Here is a 14,548-nt window from a genome sequence, read left to right on the forward strand (position 1 = left end):
ATTTTTGAAAAATATTGAAATTCTAGAAAATTGGAGAGGCATATGAGTAGGAAAAAGACAATATTTATAATTTATCAATAGTTTAACATTTATATTTTATCTTTTGATGAAAACAAAGGCAATGTAGATGTGTTTGAAGTAATGAATGGTCAAGTTTTCCAATAAGTAGTCTAAATTCTCTTGGTAAATGAGGACCGTCCTTTTTTTTCTTCCTCCCTCCTTCTCCCCTCTTTCTTCCTTTCTTTCTTTCTTTCTTTCTTTCTTTCTTTCTTTCTTTCCTTCCTTCCTTCCTTCCTTCCTTCCTTCCTTCCTTCCTTCCTTCCTTCCTTCTTTCTTTCTTTCTTTCTTTCTTTCTTTCCTTCCTTCCTTCCTTCCTTCCTTCCTTCCTTCCTTCCTTCTTTCTTTCTTTCTTTCTTTCTTTCTTTCTTTCTTTCTTTCTTTCTTTCTTTCTTTCTTTTCTTGCTTGCTTTCTTCCAGGTGTTGAGGTGGCTGATAGTGGCCACACTAGCCACTTGGAAGAATGCCCAAAGGAGGATGTTAGCAAGTAGTCCTGCCAAAGCAAGAGCAAGGGCCAACCGCAGCTGCATTGCGGCTTGATCTCAATCTTCTGTTACATTTACTTTCACGGCGGGTGTTATTTACATTACACACATTTATAAAATGCTGCATTTGTTAATAACTACAGTACAGTCTGAAGGATGAACTGTATAAAATCTGGTGTCTAGAACAGATGATCCTGAGCTGGCAGTCATATTTTCTGTCTTTAGGAGAAGTAGCTGTGACATCCATTAAGCAGAGCTCATTCAACAACTTAGATTTATACACATATATCTCAAACCCCTGAATGTCCACTGAGACCAGTGTCAGCCTCCTGGGTGAGTGCTAGTCTCCCTGCATGTGGTTCCTGGGGACACCACATCAACTTTTTGATAGTTCTTGTGTATCCTTGTCGTTGCCTCTCTTTTTCAAACCTCACTGACGATTCTTCTTGTCACATGTATGGGTCAGACACATGAGTATAGGCAGAACATCTGGACAGGAGTCTGAGCACACTTCCTGAGTATGATTGTCACCGTATGTGTCTCCTTTCCCCCCAAAGGACAACTCCTGAATGTCCTCTACAAACCTCCACGTGCTCATCAGTCCTTCAGTTCATCATCACCATTGCATAACATGTTTGAATACTTAGTTCTTCTTTCAGTGGTGGACATTTATTTTTAAAACTCTGTTTTCTCCCATTCAACAGCTTTTAAGCATGTGGAACAATATATTTCTCCTTATAATTTGATAATAAAAGGGACTTCTGCTTCTGTAGGAAAGGCTCTCCTGATTTGTATGCTAGGCTAACTACCCTTTGGAAGGGAAATTGTGTCCTTCGGGTGCTTTCCTAATGGAATCGACGTGAGAGCAACTGATGTCAGTGAACCATGAGAAGAGCTGGGGAAGAGCTGCCAAGAAAACACATATCCCTTCAAATTTGGATGGGAGAACGTCTGGCAGGACATAGCCCAAAATGGAGGGGGTATAAGGTGTGCTGTCCGCAAGGCCTCTGTGGGATCTTGCAGAGACTTAAAGCCTCTCATTTCTTTTCACTCACACTGTGTTCCCAATATTCTGTACAATATTGGTGCTCTATAAATATGTGTTAACTGGCTGCAACTGAGTAGATTGAAATAGTTAACCCAGTAGTTTGGGGTTTAGAGGTCTATCAAGAACTTATTAAAGGGCCAACAATTTATTTGATAAATAATTTTCAGGTATGTCACAAGAGACACAAGTCTTATAATTTAAAAACTGAAAATAATTGAAGTGTGGTCTTCAAGATAAAATCAAATTAAAATTTATAAATCTCTAAATCAATAAAACCAGCAAGATTGTACATCATATAATACATTGTCTTCAATCCTGATATACTGTTAGTTTATCATTGTGCATGACGCAGCAAAATGTGTTCACTTACATTGTACAGTGATCAATAACCATTTATTAATTTGAAACTGAAAAAGAAATGTTCAAAAGGGAATCTCAGATCAAAATCCATGACAAATTTTCCTAATTAAAAATGTGTACCAAAATGGCACGTATAAAATTTCCATTTAACATTATTTGGATGTTTTCTATATAGACTGTCTAGACTTGGAACTTCTTTTTTTGACCTTTATTCATTATCCAAAAAAATTTAATAATTTTGATACAATATTGTATATCTCCACCTATTAATAGAGACAAGTTCCTTTTTTTAATTAAGATTTTGTTAGAAGTGTAGTCTTTCTCACTGTGTCAAAACTGAAATAAATTCTAGTCTTTAAAATTCTTTAATTCCATAAAATTAGTACTGTGAATCATTCAGTTAGGGCATATGGGCAACTAGTTTAAGGGCTTGGGAAAGGGTCATTTCAAAGAGACTCCATTTATAGAAGACATTAATTATGGTATGAGGTCTTTGCAATTGACATCATGTTTGTCCTAAGGTCATAGACTCTCATTATTACTTAAGTGTTTTGACAGGTGTGGACATGTTTAACTTGCTGCAGCACATTTAAATACTTCTATAATACTTCAGGTGAAGAGGTGACCCATAACAACACATGCCCTTGAGAAGTGACTGCAGCATTTACTGTGAGGTCAGCTGCAGTCAGACTTGCTAGCCTTTGTGCTGTGTAAAATGAGGATGCTTTGTGTGTCCCACTGGACCAGTGAGCATTGGACTGTCATTTCCACAGGAGTCATGATAAGGTGCCTTCAATGCTCATAGCTAGATAAAATCCTCCCCCTGGAGGACAACTCATCAGACTCAACACCTGGGATCCAAGACCTTAATCATCTACCAACATAGCTATATAGTTTAAAACTAGTATCAAGATAAACAATTGAATTATGAACAGTGTCCACACGTTCCTAAAAGGAGCTGGCTATAACTAGAGAGAGCACATACTGAGTTATCTTCAGTGTGCACATTTGGACTGACAAAAGAGGAGTCTTATCTGCTTGACTCTAGAAAGAGGAGAAATTTCACACCAGATAGAGACTCTATCTAAAGGGTACAGCCTGACCATAGAAAATGCACAGGTTGGGGGCACCCGGAGAGACTTAGCTTGCTGTATCTTCACTGGAATGTTGTTCAAATGTGTCCTATTCCTTTGCTCTGATTCTCTGTTTCTGAATCTTCTGATGACACATCCATTTTCAAACCGCCCTTTACTTGGCTTTTATAAGGGAAAGAAGGCACTGGATCTGCTGTGTGTGTTTATTCCTCCACAGTGAATTAACAAATCTGCTACTGTTGACGCTGTTCTCCATCTCTTGAGAATTCTGTTGCTTCGAATCAGCTTCTCAAAGACCAGTTAACTCTTGGTTCACTGTGCTCAAGTTCATGGGACTAAAAAGCCAAGGGCTAGACTCTGATTCCTAAAGATGTCCCGAAGGTCCTGTGTGGGCCTCTTGTGTGTCTGCTTCTCTGACATGATACTGTTTCTGTATCCTAATCATGTGTTGGCAAGCATGTGACTACAAACATTCAAAGTTTCTCAGAAATAAGCTTTTTACAGTGAAAACAGGCTTACCAACAAATAGTTTGCAAGCTGTATTTTAATATCATATATCCCAGCATGTTTAATTCCTCTGCTAAGTTCTCTTGTAAATCTGGGTGCAATCAATTGATACATCTTTCCTTCATACCTTGGGTTATCCAGGCTTTATAATGCAAAGGGCTTGTCCCTGGTTCAACAGTTCAGCTCAATGTGAGAACAACAGCAATAAAGGATGTGTGACTATTATGAATTGGTCAAACAACTGGGTCTTTTCATTCACATTTAATTATCTAATCTAGGTCTTCTCCTGATGAACAATTTCTATTTCACATATTAACTAATAGAGGATTTTGGCAATGAAGCAAACTGTTCAATTCTGTAATTTGAGCCTAGGCTTATTTGACTCCAAGATCCATGTTCTTTATGATATGTTGTCTTCTCAAATTTACCAAATGGTTTCTAACAAAGATCTTATCCTTTACTGGTACAGCTGTGGTAACAAAATCTTTACTGTGAATGATCTAGATGTTACAATGTAATAGATCTCACCAAATAAGACAATGGAATACAGAATGTTCCATGTAGTAATTGAATAGATTTAGAGTTGTTTTTTTTTTTTAAGAGAATTTCACTTAACTGTTAATTAACTCAGCAATGGTTAGTCTGAGCTGATTGTCTATGGCTTAATTGCTTAAGGGCCCTCTGCTTTGGCAATCTTCACAAATACATTTAAACTTGAATTTTTGTCAGGTGTCTGTGAAAGGCTAATACATTTACCATTTAGATGGACTATTCTTGATATCTCAAGGTCTAGTAAGAGAGATAATGGAACAGATATAATTTCAATGAAATACATTGCTGCAACCTTATTAACTAATTGTGAAGAAGAGTCATTTGGCTCATGTCTGAAAGGGATAGATTTGGAGTTTGAATATAGAGAAGGGCTTTGCATGGAGTGACCCCAGGTTTTGACACATGTAAAATTTCTGCAAGGTAAGGCCATAGAATGATGGTGGTGTTTTTGTTTATTTCTGGTGACTGTGAGCAGCTTCTTCGGAGCCTAAGGTAGATAGCTTGTGAGTGAGAACTAAATCATGATGTTTGACACTCTGAAATGTTTCACTGTTGCTTACACATTTCCCATTGGCATACCACTGTTAGTCTAAAGAAAGTCTTGCTGAGACACACAGAGGAACCCATGATAAAGTTGGCTCTAATTTAATACCATTATTATCCTAGCTTTCTAGACTTTTGTTAAACTCTGATTCAACTCATGTCTTGTCTAAGGAATGAAAGAAAAGATGATTTTTTTCATTTACACCATATTTTTATTTTAAATTTAAATTTTATTTTATTTGTATGTGTGTGTTGTCTGTACTTATGTCTGTGTGCCATGTGCATGCCTGGTGTCCCATGGAGACCAATGGCATTGGATCCCCTGTAACTTCACTTACAGATATTTGTGAGCTGTCATTTGGGTGCTAACAGTTGAACCCAGGTCCTTTGGAAGAGCAGCCAGTGTTCTTACTGGCTGAACCATGTCTCCAGCCCCACAAATTGTATATTCTTTAAATAAGATGTTGTTAATATGAGCTAATAGGCTAATGTTATGAGAAACTCAAGGGTTTCTGAAAAGGTAGATTCTTGCATCCTAAGATTCTGATGTTACTAGGCTAACATTGGTGCCAAGAAATGGAATTTGTTAACAGAGATTCCATTATCTACATAAAAGTGTGAACCATACTCTGTAGAACAATTTTTTAAAAAGGCATAGTGAAATTGATTGTGACTCATGTACCACATGCTTTTGTCATTTTAAGAAACTACAAGACAATGTATTGTATTAGTAGCATTAATGTAGCATTGCCTGACTGGTTTATAGATCTAAGTGGTTGAATGTGGTATCTCACATGGCAAATACACCTGAGCTGGTCAGAGAGCATATCCTTTAGGAAAGAATCCCTAGATTCCAGTTCATCACAGACTCCACCCCATCTCCTGGACCTCTGTCCTTTGAGTGGCCTGTAGCAATTATCTCCCTACCTTCCTGCTGTGAACAGATGCATCCACACTCCATTCCCTGCCCCTTTCTCACTTCTCATGCTTAGGGATTGCCAGTCATTGGGAGGTGACTGGACAGAAACCTCCAGACTTCTGTTTCTTTACATGCACTCTTCCTTCGCTCAAAAATGCCCTTTTCTGTGTCCTACTGTAAGTCTTCTCTTAAGATACGACACAAGTGTCATATGATTTCTCTTCACCCGTGTTAAATCTCGTCTGTGCTTTCTAAGAACTTGAAACTCTCCAGACCTCTTCTCACAATGACCTATTGTTGGCTGTTTACTAGAAAACCTCTACCAAAGGGCCCTTAGTTTATTCAGTACTCAGTGATTAAAAGAAAACTATCTAGGCTTAATGTAGACAGCATATTCTGGCGCTCACAAATAACCCAGAGATTTAATAATCCCATAAAGCTATTTTTTTTTAGTTATCTTAGCAGAGGAAATTTTCACATTATTTTGGAGGAATATGCAATGATTTTGACATCACCCATGGGGATTAAGGCAGCGTGCATCAAGTTGTGTAACACATTCTTTTCTATTTCATTACTATGATTATACTTCTGAAATGAAGTTGAATCTATCGTGGAGACTTAAGAGTCTCCTTCATTCAAATTCTTCCTATCATGAAGCAGTACAACTATGTCTTACCAAATGCAATTTGTGATAGTTTCTTAGAAGCAAAAACTGTTCTCTGCTTAAGCCCAGACTTACAGAACATTAAAGTCCCATTTAATTCTGAATTTTGCTTAATCTCTTTTTAGTGAAGTCACCTATAACCCCTCTCATAATGATACATTTCAACTATTTCCTGTCATTTCCAACGTTCCGTTTTCCACAAATACCATCTAAAGTATTTTCCCCCATCCTGGATAGGTATATTAGTTTCTTCCCTTTTTTCTGGCCAAATGGCTGTGCAGGTTTTAATTAATTCCTTCTATGAAATTTGCATGCTATGATTTTCTTTAATTTATTCAGTCTACATTCCTGCCTTATTTAATTCAAGGGAACATTTGGGGAATGGATATATGGTTTGCATAGAGGATGCTATGCAAATAAATTCCTCTGTTTCCAACTGTCAGAATGGGTAGGCAAAACTTTGCAAAGCTGTTTCTCTAAAGTCCATCTCCAAACGGTGATGTAGGTTAAGGATACAGCGAAAGTGTTTAGTGTACTTCAGCTGAGCTCACACACTTTATGTTTTAAAGGGTGTTGCTGGGTTTAAATGCTTGAAATTACTCTTTCAGCATCCATTTTGCAAATAATGTGTAAATGACCCGTTTGGCTGACAGTTCACTGTCCAGATGGAAGCATGTGTGTGAATTTATTGAGCATTATAAGCTTGGACGTCCATTGAGTGTACCATGATGTTTCACTGATCAAATTCCTTTCCTTTGTGAATTGTTGCCAACATGATAGCATTTCATATTTTGGAAATAATTTCAAGTCCATTAAAACTAACTGGCTGAATTAATTTAAAGCATATTTCTAGAAGCTGTTAGGAGGCAGAGTGTGCCTAGGGGTGCTTGGGGGAGAACCAAGGTTAGAAGCAGTGAGTGGCACTGTGCAGAGTGACTCAGAGAAGGAGAGCATTGATTAAAGTCCCCAGGGGAGTGGGTGTGCCGGGAAAGACAAAGATGGAATGACTTTTAAAGTTTTTCCTTCCTTCTTTCCTCCCTCTCTCCTTCCTTTTATCCTTCCATCCCTCCCTCCCTTCCTCACATAACTTTTATAATTAAATATTATATAAATATTTATTTTCTTAATTATTGATTCCCTACCATCCCATTAGAATTTAAACTAACACTTTGGAAACTATGACAGCTTAATTTTCATATCTGCACCAAACATCACAGTGTTGATACATTATAGATGCCAAATACATATTTGTTCAATATAATAATAAAAACTGAGATTTAGTATATTTTCAAGTTCTGGAAATGTAAAAGCCAGGAATATCTAGGTAGCCCATGAAGGAAAGGAACTGTGAGAACAGCTTAATGTCAAGTAAGAGGAAGAATGAGAGAACTGTGGGATAAGGTGGAGAGGGAGAAGGGACTACTCCACAGGCTGCAAGTGATAATCTCTCTAAAAGCATGTGAAAGATAAAAATGTATTTGTAAGAGATTAGCATAAACAAAGAAGTAATCAGACACAGTAGGTATGCATACACATTTTATTTTACACAGAGAAGTGTCTTGATACCATTTTAATACCATTACTCCATACAGTTCTAGCTGTGTTCTGCACAAATGTGGAAGTTATTTTGATTCTCAAAAGAAGTTTAAAATAATTTATCTTAGCAACCTCCTAGTTCAAACAGCATGGCAGTATGGTCATGGGTGGGCTCTTTTAGGGCTATGCCTTGTCATGAAAGGATTGGGTTGAATTCCACACTGCTTTATGGTGAAGGAATATAAGGAACAGGCTTTTTGGAGATAGAGGGATCTTGCAAAGTAAGATGAGTATAGAATCCCACAGGCTCCTCTGCCATTCCATCTCAGCACAGAAGACTGACCAAGGTCAAGGAAGGTTTCCACTGAGGAGGTTATAGGGAACTCTCAGGCCTTTTGGATTTGGGTATTGACTGTCTACAGATGTTGTCTAGGATGTTCCTTATGCTCTAGTACCTAAATAGAATGAGATCTGAGCAATAATACATTTTATGGTAAAGCAAACTCCAGACACCTCAGATGTAGAGCCTAGGTAAGTTCCTGTGATTCAGGCAGCACTCACCCTTGTTTCTCAGTCTGCTCAACGGTATGAAATTCAGACCGAGAAACTCAATTCATGGGCAACACCAGCTTTGTGTTCTATGACACAGTGACTAACTTTTCAAGACTTCAGTGCCCTCAAATGAAAATAGGACTTATGTGCATTCTATGGAAATCTTTGGAAATTTGGATCTTACCCCAAGTGGCCCCAGATATTTTATACACACACACACACACACACACACACACACACATCAGAAATATATATATATATATATATATATATATATATATATATATATATATATATATATATATACAGTTATAGTTATAGTTTTTCTGCCTTTATGATTTGGGGAATCATAAACAAAACACATAGCTGTCAAGGAAGCCTTACATTTAGAATTTTATTGAGCAGTAACTTTAGGATAGGAAACAGTAGCATAACTCTGAAGCAAATTTGTCCAAAGGACAGTTCTTGAATTTTCTGGCACAAACTTCAGAGAATAATTTTCTGTTTTGCCACAAAGCCCCATAGAAATTTTTGTTTGTCTGTTTTTTTCAAGACAGGATTTCTCTGTGTATGTGCCTGTCCTGGATCTCTCTCTGTAGACCAAGCTGGCCTTGAACTCACAGAGATCCGCCTGGCTCTGCCTCCCGAGTGCTGGGATTAAAGGTGTGTGCCACCATCACCTGGCTAACCCATGGAAAATTTTAATGTCTATGTCTTGTTCAGATCTAACACAGACATGCCCATGCTTATGTCCCAGAAGCCACTCTGGGACAGTCTGTCAGAAGAGAGGCTCTGTGCTCTGAAGCTTAGAGAAGGCCTTCTGTGTGCCAGGCACCGTGGTTTAACATTTACCCATGGGATTGCCTTGCAGTTTTACAGTAGTTCCTGATACTTTCCATTACTGATTCATCTACATAAAAATAAGTTACCAAAGGACTTCAGTAGCTCTCTGATAAGATAATGTATGCACTTTTCTTTATTGAAGAAATGAATACTTACAAAAATGTAAGTGTTCAGAAACAGAAAGGTTTTTTGTTGTTGATATTTTGTTTTGTTTTTTGAGACAGAATTTCTCTGTGTAGCCCTGGCTGTCCTGCAACTCACTCTGTAGATGAGACGGGCCTCAAACTCACAGGAATCCACTTGTCTCTACCTCTCAAGTGCTGGGATTAAAGGAATGTGCCACCACCACCTGGCCAGAAGCATTTTTTTTTTAAGTAACACTATTTGCAAAAGGATAATACACTTAGTTCTTTCTAAATAGAATAGTTTATAAATGAGAAAACACCACCAACAAAGACCAACCTCTCTTATTCTGGTGAGGAGACAGGCTCAGTGCCTGCAATAGGGCAGTGGTGAGGGGCTGTTTTAGAGCAAAGAGACCAAGAATATAGGAGCTAGAGTTAGGTAGATTGTGATGCAATCTTGGCTTCCAGATTTTCTAACTTTGCAACTTTAAACAAGCCACTTAGTTGTCTGCGTACTCATTTTCTACTCTGGATAATCAAAGGACTGGTTCAGACTTACTTTGTATAACACATGCCTAGCACAATGCTAGGTTCATGTTGATAATTCTGCTAAAGTTTTCATCCTCTGGTTGCTACAGAGAGGGCAGGATCCCTGGCCTAGGATTCCTGTGAATTCTTTGGATTCTTGTATCTCTAGCTGGGGAAGCAGCAGCTGGGAGAGCAGTGTGGACATCCTGAGTTGATACCTCCAGGAGACGGACATATCTTTTCCACTTAGAACTCAGGAAATTCAGAAGGAATGCTTCTTCTTTATTCTTTCTACATCAAGTTACATATTTCCCTTTTTCTTATATAACAGTGAGGAGATAAGAAAGCCAAAGAACTTGTACTGGCCTTGGTCAGCCTTGGTCAGCCAAAAAGTTCCTGTGTTAAGGAATTTGAAGAACACTGGACAAATGAGACAACTGAAGAAAAGGGACAAATCATCTATCCTAAGAAACAGAGTGAAATGGCGTATGGGTATGTTATCTAAAAAAATTTTATGTCTTCCTAAATGTTTGTTTCTGCTTTTCTTTAAAGATTTAACACTATTTAACTTCTAATAGTCCCAGTTCAATTAAAATTTAAAGCTGACTTTGGAGTTGGAGAATGGCTCTCTCCTTCTTTAAACTCAAGCATGTTGTTAAAAGGAAAATGCAAACTCCCTGTATCATGCCAGAAGAAAAGAGCCATCTTCTGCTATGGGACAGGAGAAAAGCCAAATTAATTAAGGGACTATTCTATTACGAATCTCAACTCTTTGATTCTATTCTGATTCTTTAAACTTTTCTTAAAGTATGAATTTTATATCAAAATTTACAAGATCAATATATATATAGATATATATACATTTTAAACTTTAAGATATAAATGGTCATATAGAGTACTAATTCTAAAAAGTTGCATATATAGTCTTTGTGTTCGAGTCTCTTATCAGCTTTTTGCAGGAAATCACGGTTAGGCCTAACATCAACTGAAGTCTCCAGGAAGAAGATGGGGCCCCACAACAACAACAATTCCACGTGGACAATAATAACATCACTAAGCTGACAAACATCATCTACAGATCAGCTTTGAACTACAAAGTGCTCAGAGCAATTTTGAGAAGAGCTAGCTGAGATGATCCAGTCTCAAAGACTACTTGAATAAGGATTTGAGATAAACCCTGAAATTTGGCATTATACATAGACTGGATAACGAAGGATATATTTACCTTTCCTAGAATTTGACAATTAACCTAAATTTTTTCTTTCAGGATAAAGATACCTTCGCCCATACCCAGCAGGAAGCAATTTCAAGAATACGACGCCCACATTCCCAAAGAGGTGGTGTGGGGCGGTTGGTTTTTTTTGGTCTTTTAATGGGTTTTGGGTCTGGGATAATTTTCATTGATTGGGGGGTTGGTTACAAGTTGTTGTCAAGGGTTAGGAAAAAGGCTAAGCAAAGGAGATTAGATTTAAGGTTCTTATTAAAAAAAAAAAAGAAAAAAAAAAGAAAGAAAAGAAAAATGTAAATACTTTACATTGGATTGGATTGTTTTATATTGTATACAAATTATATATATATATTGAAATTGATATTGTTAGAAAATGTTATATATATTTTTCTAATTGTACCATTCATCTAACAATGTAATGCAATTTTCTGATCCTTGAATGTTATTACCAACTATTAGGATATAAAGAAATGAAAGTTAGTAGTTAGATATTATAATAGAACTTGTAGTTATATTAGGTATGTTTTCAAGATTGAGTAGATATATTTTAGATAGACAGGTTATCTTCAAACCCTTCAGAGATCTACAGAATATGGCATTTAAAATGTTTTAATAACTTAGAAAATTTTTCTTTTTTGTTATGACTATGAGACATGTCGGCTCCTGGCAGTACCAATCTACTTCAGAGAAAATATGGGCATTGAAGAAACTGTATATGGAGTTAGCTTTCATTGTGGCAAAAGTTAGCCACTGGACAACAAAGTATCCTCGAATCAACAGGACAAAATGAACAAACAGGACATGAAACAAAGGACTACTGATTCTTGCCAAAACAAGTGTGGTTATGGCTTTATCAAAAGGCATCTTCAGAGGCCAGGACAATATGGCACCATCCCTGAAGTGGCCTTCGCAATTCGAAAAAGGTACAGTGCCCTTTTCTTCGAAGGCAGCTGAACAGGCAGTGGGCCGATGGCCTCTGATGTGCAATGGAACAGCAGCTGAAACAGTTATTCTTGAAGAGTAACTAAGCTCACGCCTCTCAATAGTAGACTGGCATTTGATAGAGGGATATGGAGAAGAATGGGATGCTGAGATGAAGCCATATATACACAGCCAAGAAGAATGGACAGCTGAATTAAAAAACCATCAACAATTTCCAGAATTTAAAATCCTGAATCATGACATGACACTAGTGGAATTCAGGTGTTTCTGGTACATGGACTACTCTCACTCAATGTGAGGTTGAACTGTTGACCTTGTGTACATCCTACTTCACAAATGAGTCTGTCAGATATGCTAAGCCTATAGGCTGAAGATGATGCCCCAGCACTGCGGAGAAACCTCAGGTGACTGTCCAGACAGCTGGCTGTTTCTGTCAACTCACAAATTTTTTGGAAGTTGCTTGCATGCACTTCCTGTTTTCATTTTTGTTAGCTAATATTATTTCCTTCTTGGGTCTCTGAGGGAGTTGAAGATTAGTTAGTTATAGTTGAAGGTTAGTTAGTTGAAGATTAATTAGGATACATTTTGGACTTACCAAAATAGGATAGATAATGAAATTATTTTCTCTGAATTTGTCAAATACAAATGGACTAGACATTGTTTAGGTATTTATTACTTGTATATATTGTATATAGTTATTGTACTTTTGTATATAGTTTTTCTTATATTAGTTATAAGCTTTTTCCTTTTTTTCCTTTTTATTAAAATAGAAAAGGGGAAATATGGTGATATTTTATTTGTATTAAAATGTTATTTGTATGTTAATAAATAAAGTTGCCCGGGGGTCAGAGCTATTAGCAAGCCATAGGAAAGCAGGGCAGTGGTAGCTTACGCTTGTAATTCCAGCACTTGGTAGGCAGAGCTGGGTAAGTCTCTGTGTGTTCAGGGATACAGCCATTATTGGATACACATGCCTTTAATCTTAATACCAATCATGGAAAACCTGGAGGCCTATACAGACAGGCCGTGAGGAGGCGGTCATGTGGTTGGGTTTACAACCAATGAGAAGGCAGGACAGGAACTCTATATAAAGACTTTAACACAAGGGTAGCTCTGGTTCAGAGAGGTAGGACCACCGCAGGAGGAAGGGTAAGGTTTTAGCTCTTAGCTCTGACCTCTTGGCTTTCTTCATTGCATTGGTTCTGTGTTTATTATTTAATAAGAAGGTTGGATACATCTACACGGACATATCTTTTCCACTTAGAACTCAGGAAATTCAGAAGGAATGCTTCTTCTTTATTCTTTCTACATCAAGTTACATATTTCCCTTTTTCTTATATAACAGTGAGGAGATAAGAAAGCCAAAGAACTTGTACTGGCCTTGGTCAGCCTGCTGTGCTCCTTAGAGTTGAGTCAATATTGGTGCTTGGCAAACAAATGTACAAATTCACAACCAAACACAGCCCTCATCTGAATGTGCCTTGGACAATAAGAGTCATTAACCTTTTACTATTACTCCTTGCTTTTTTTCATTTGTGGTAAAGGAAAGGCATTAATGTTTCCCAAGTAAAGACAAGGGCTGCTCCTCTGTACATAGGCTTCCCAGTGTGATGCAGTGCTTGAGTAGGAAAATAAAAGCAATAACAGTCCAATAATTACTACAAAAGCTATAGCACAAACACTCCCATTGGAGTTTCAAACCTGAAGAAATATTTAAAGTTAAATATAATTGATGTTTTAAACCTTTATGAACGCACTATCCTTTAGGGAATTTTTTTTATCATGGCCTGTATCTCTGCATCATTTGTATTTTACAAATTAATGAAACACTTTCAGAAGGGCAAATGATATACAACTACTGTATGTTTTAGAGGTAAAGATGCAGAATTCATAAATTCATTTCCTTCTAGACACTTTGGAGTCATGAGTCACTGTCAGGGTGTCTTGAAAAACATCCATGCAATTGCCTCTACCAGTGAGTAACGAGTCCTAGAAGGTTATTCAAGAGATGCAACGATCTACCACTGATGTCACTGGCAGGATAGCCAAGGCAACATTAGCCAAGGATAGCCAAGGACAGTAAGCAATTGTGGCTTCAAACACTTGGCATCTGTGTGGTAACTGAGATGCATGCAGAGAAGTGAAAGGGGTTGTTTTTCATATAGCATCAAACCAAGATCACTGCACGCTTTAGCAAATACACAGTCACGTTCATGTCTATGAAATGTCTCCTAAATATCGCAAAACAAATAGAAAATATCTAAGGAGTTCTCCACAGCTCTGCTTTTTGCAGGTCTAATGTGTATCAGAATCATGTGTTAAAGTGTTTAATCTCAAGCTAGGCCTTGCCCTTGAGGACAGACAGCCTGACAGAGGAGCTAGGTGGTTCTGATGTAATCCACACCCCTAGAATTCCTGCTCCTTCATTTTTGTCACGCTATGCCCCAGGCTGTAGGAGGAAGGCTCTGGATTCTAAAAAGAAAGCTCCACTTTGTTTTTCTCTCTACTCACACATGCTTGTAGGAAGTGGACAGTTTATTAACACATTAAACAGCTGATTTTTTA

This window comes from Peromyscus californicus, unplaced genomic scaffold (assembly GCF_007827085.1).
Source record: "Peromyscus californicus insignis strain IS unplaced genomic scaffold, ASM782708v3 Scaffold_5__1_contigs__length_169319896, whole genome shotgun sequence".
NCBI lineage: Eukaryota > Metazoa > Chordata > Mammalia > Rodentia > Cricetidae > Peromyscus > Peromyscus californicus.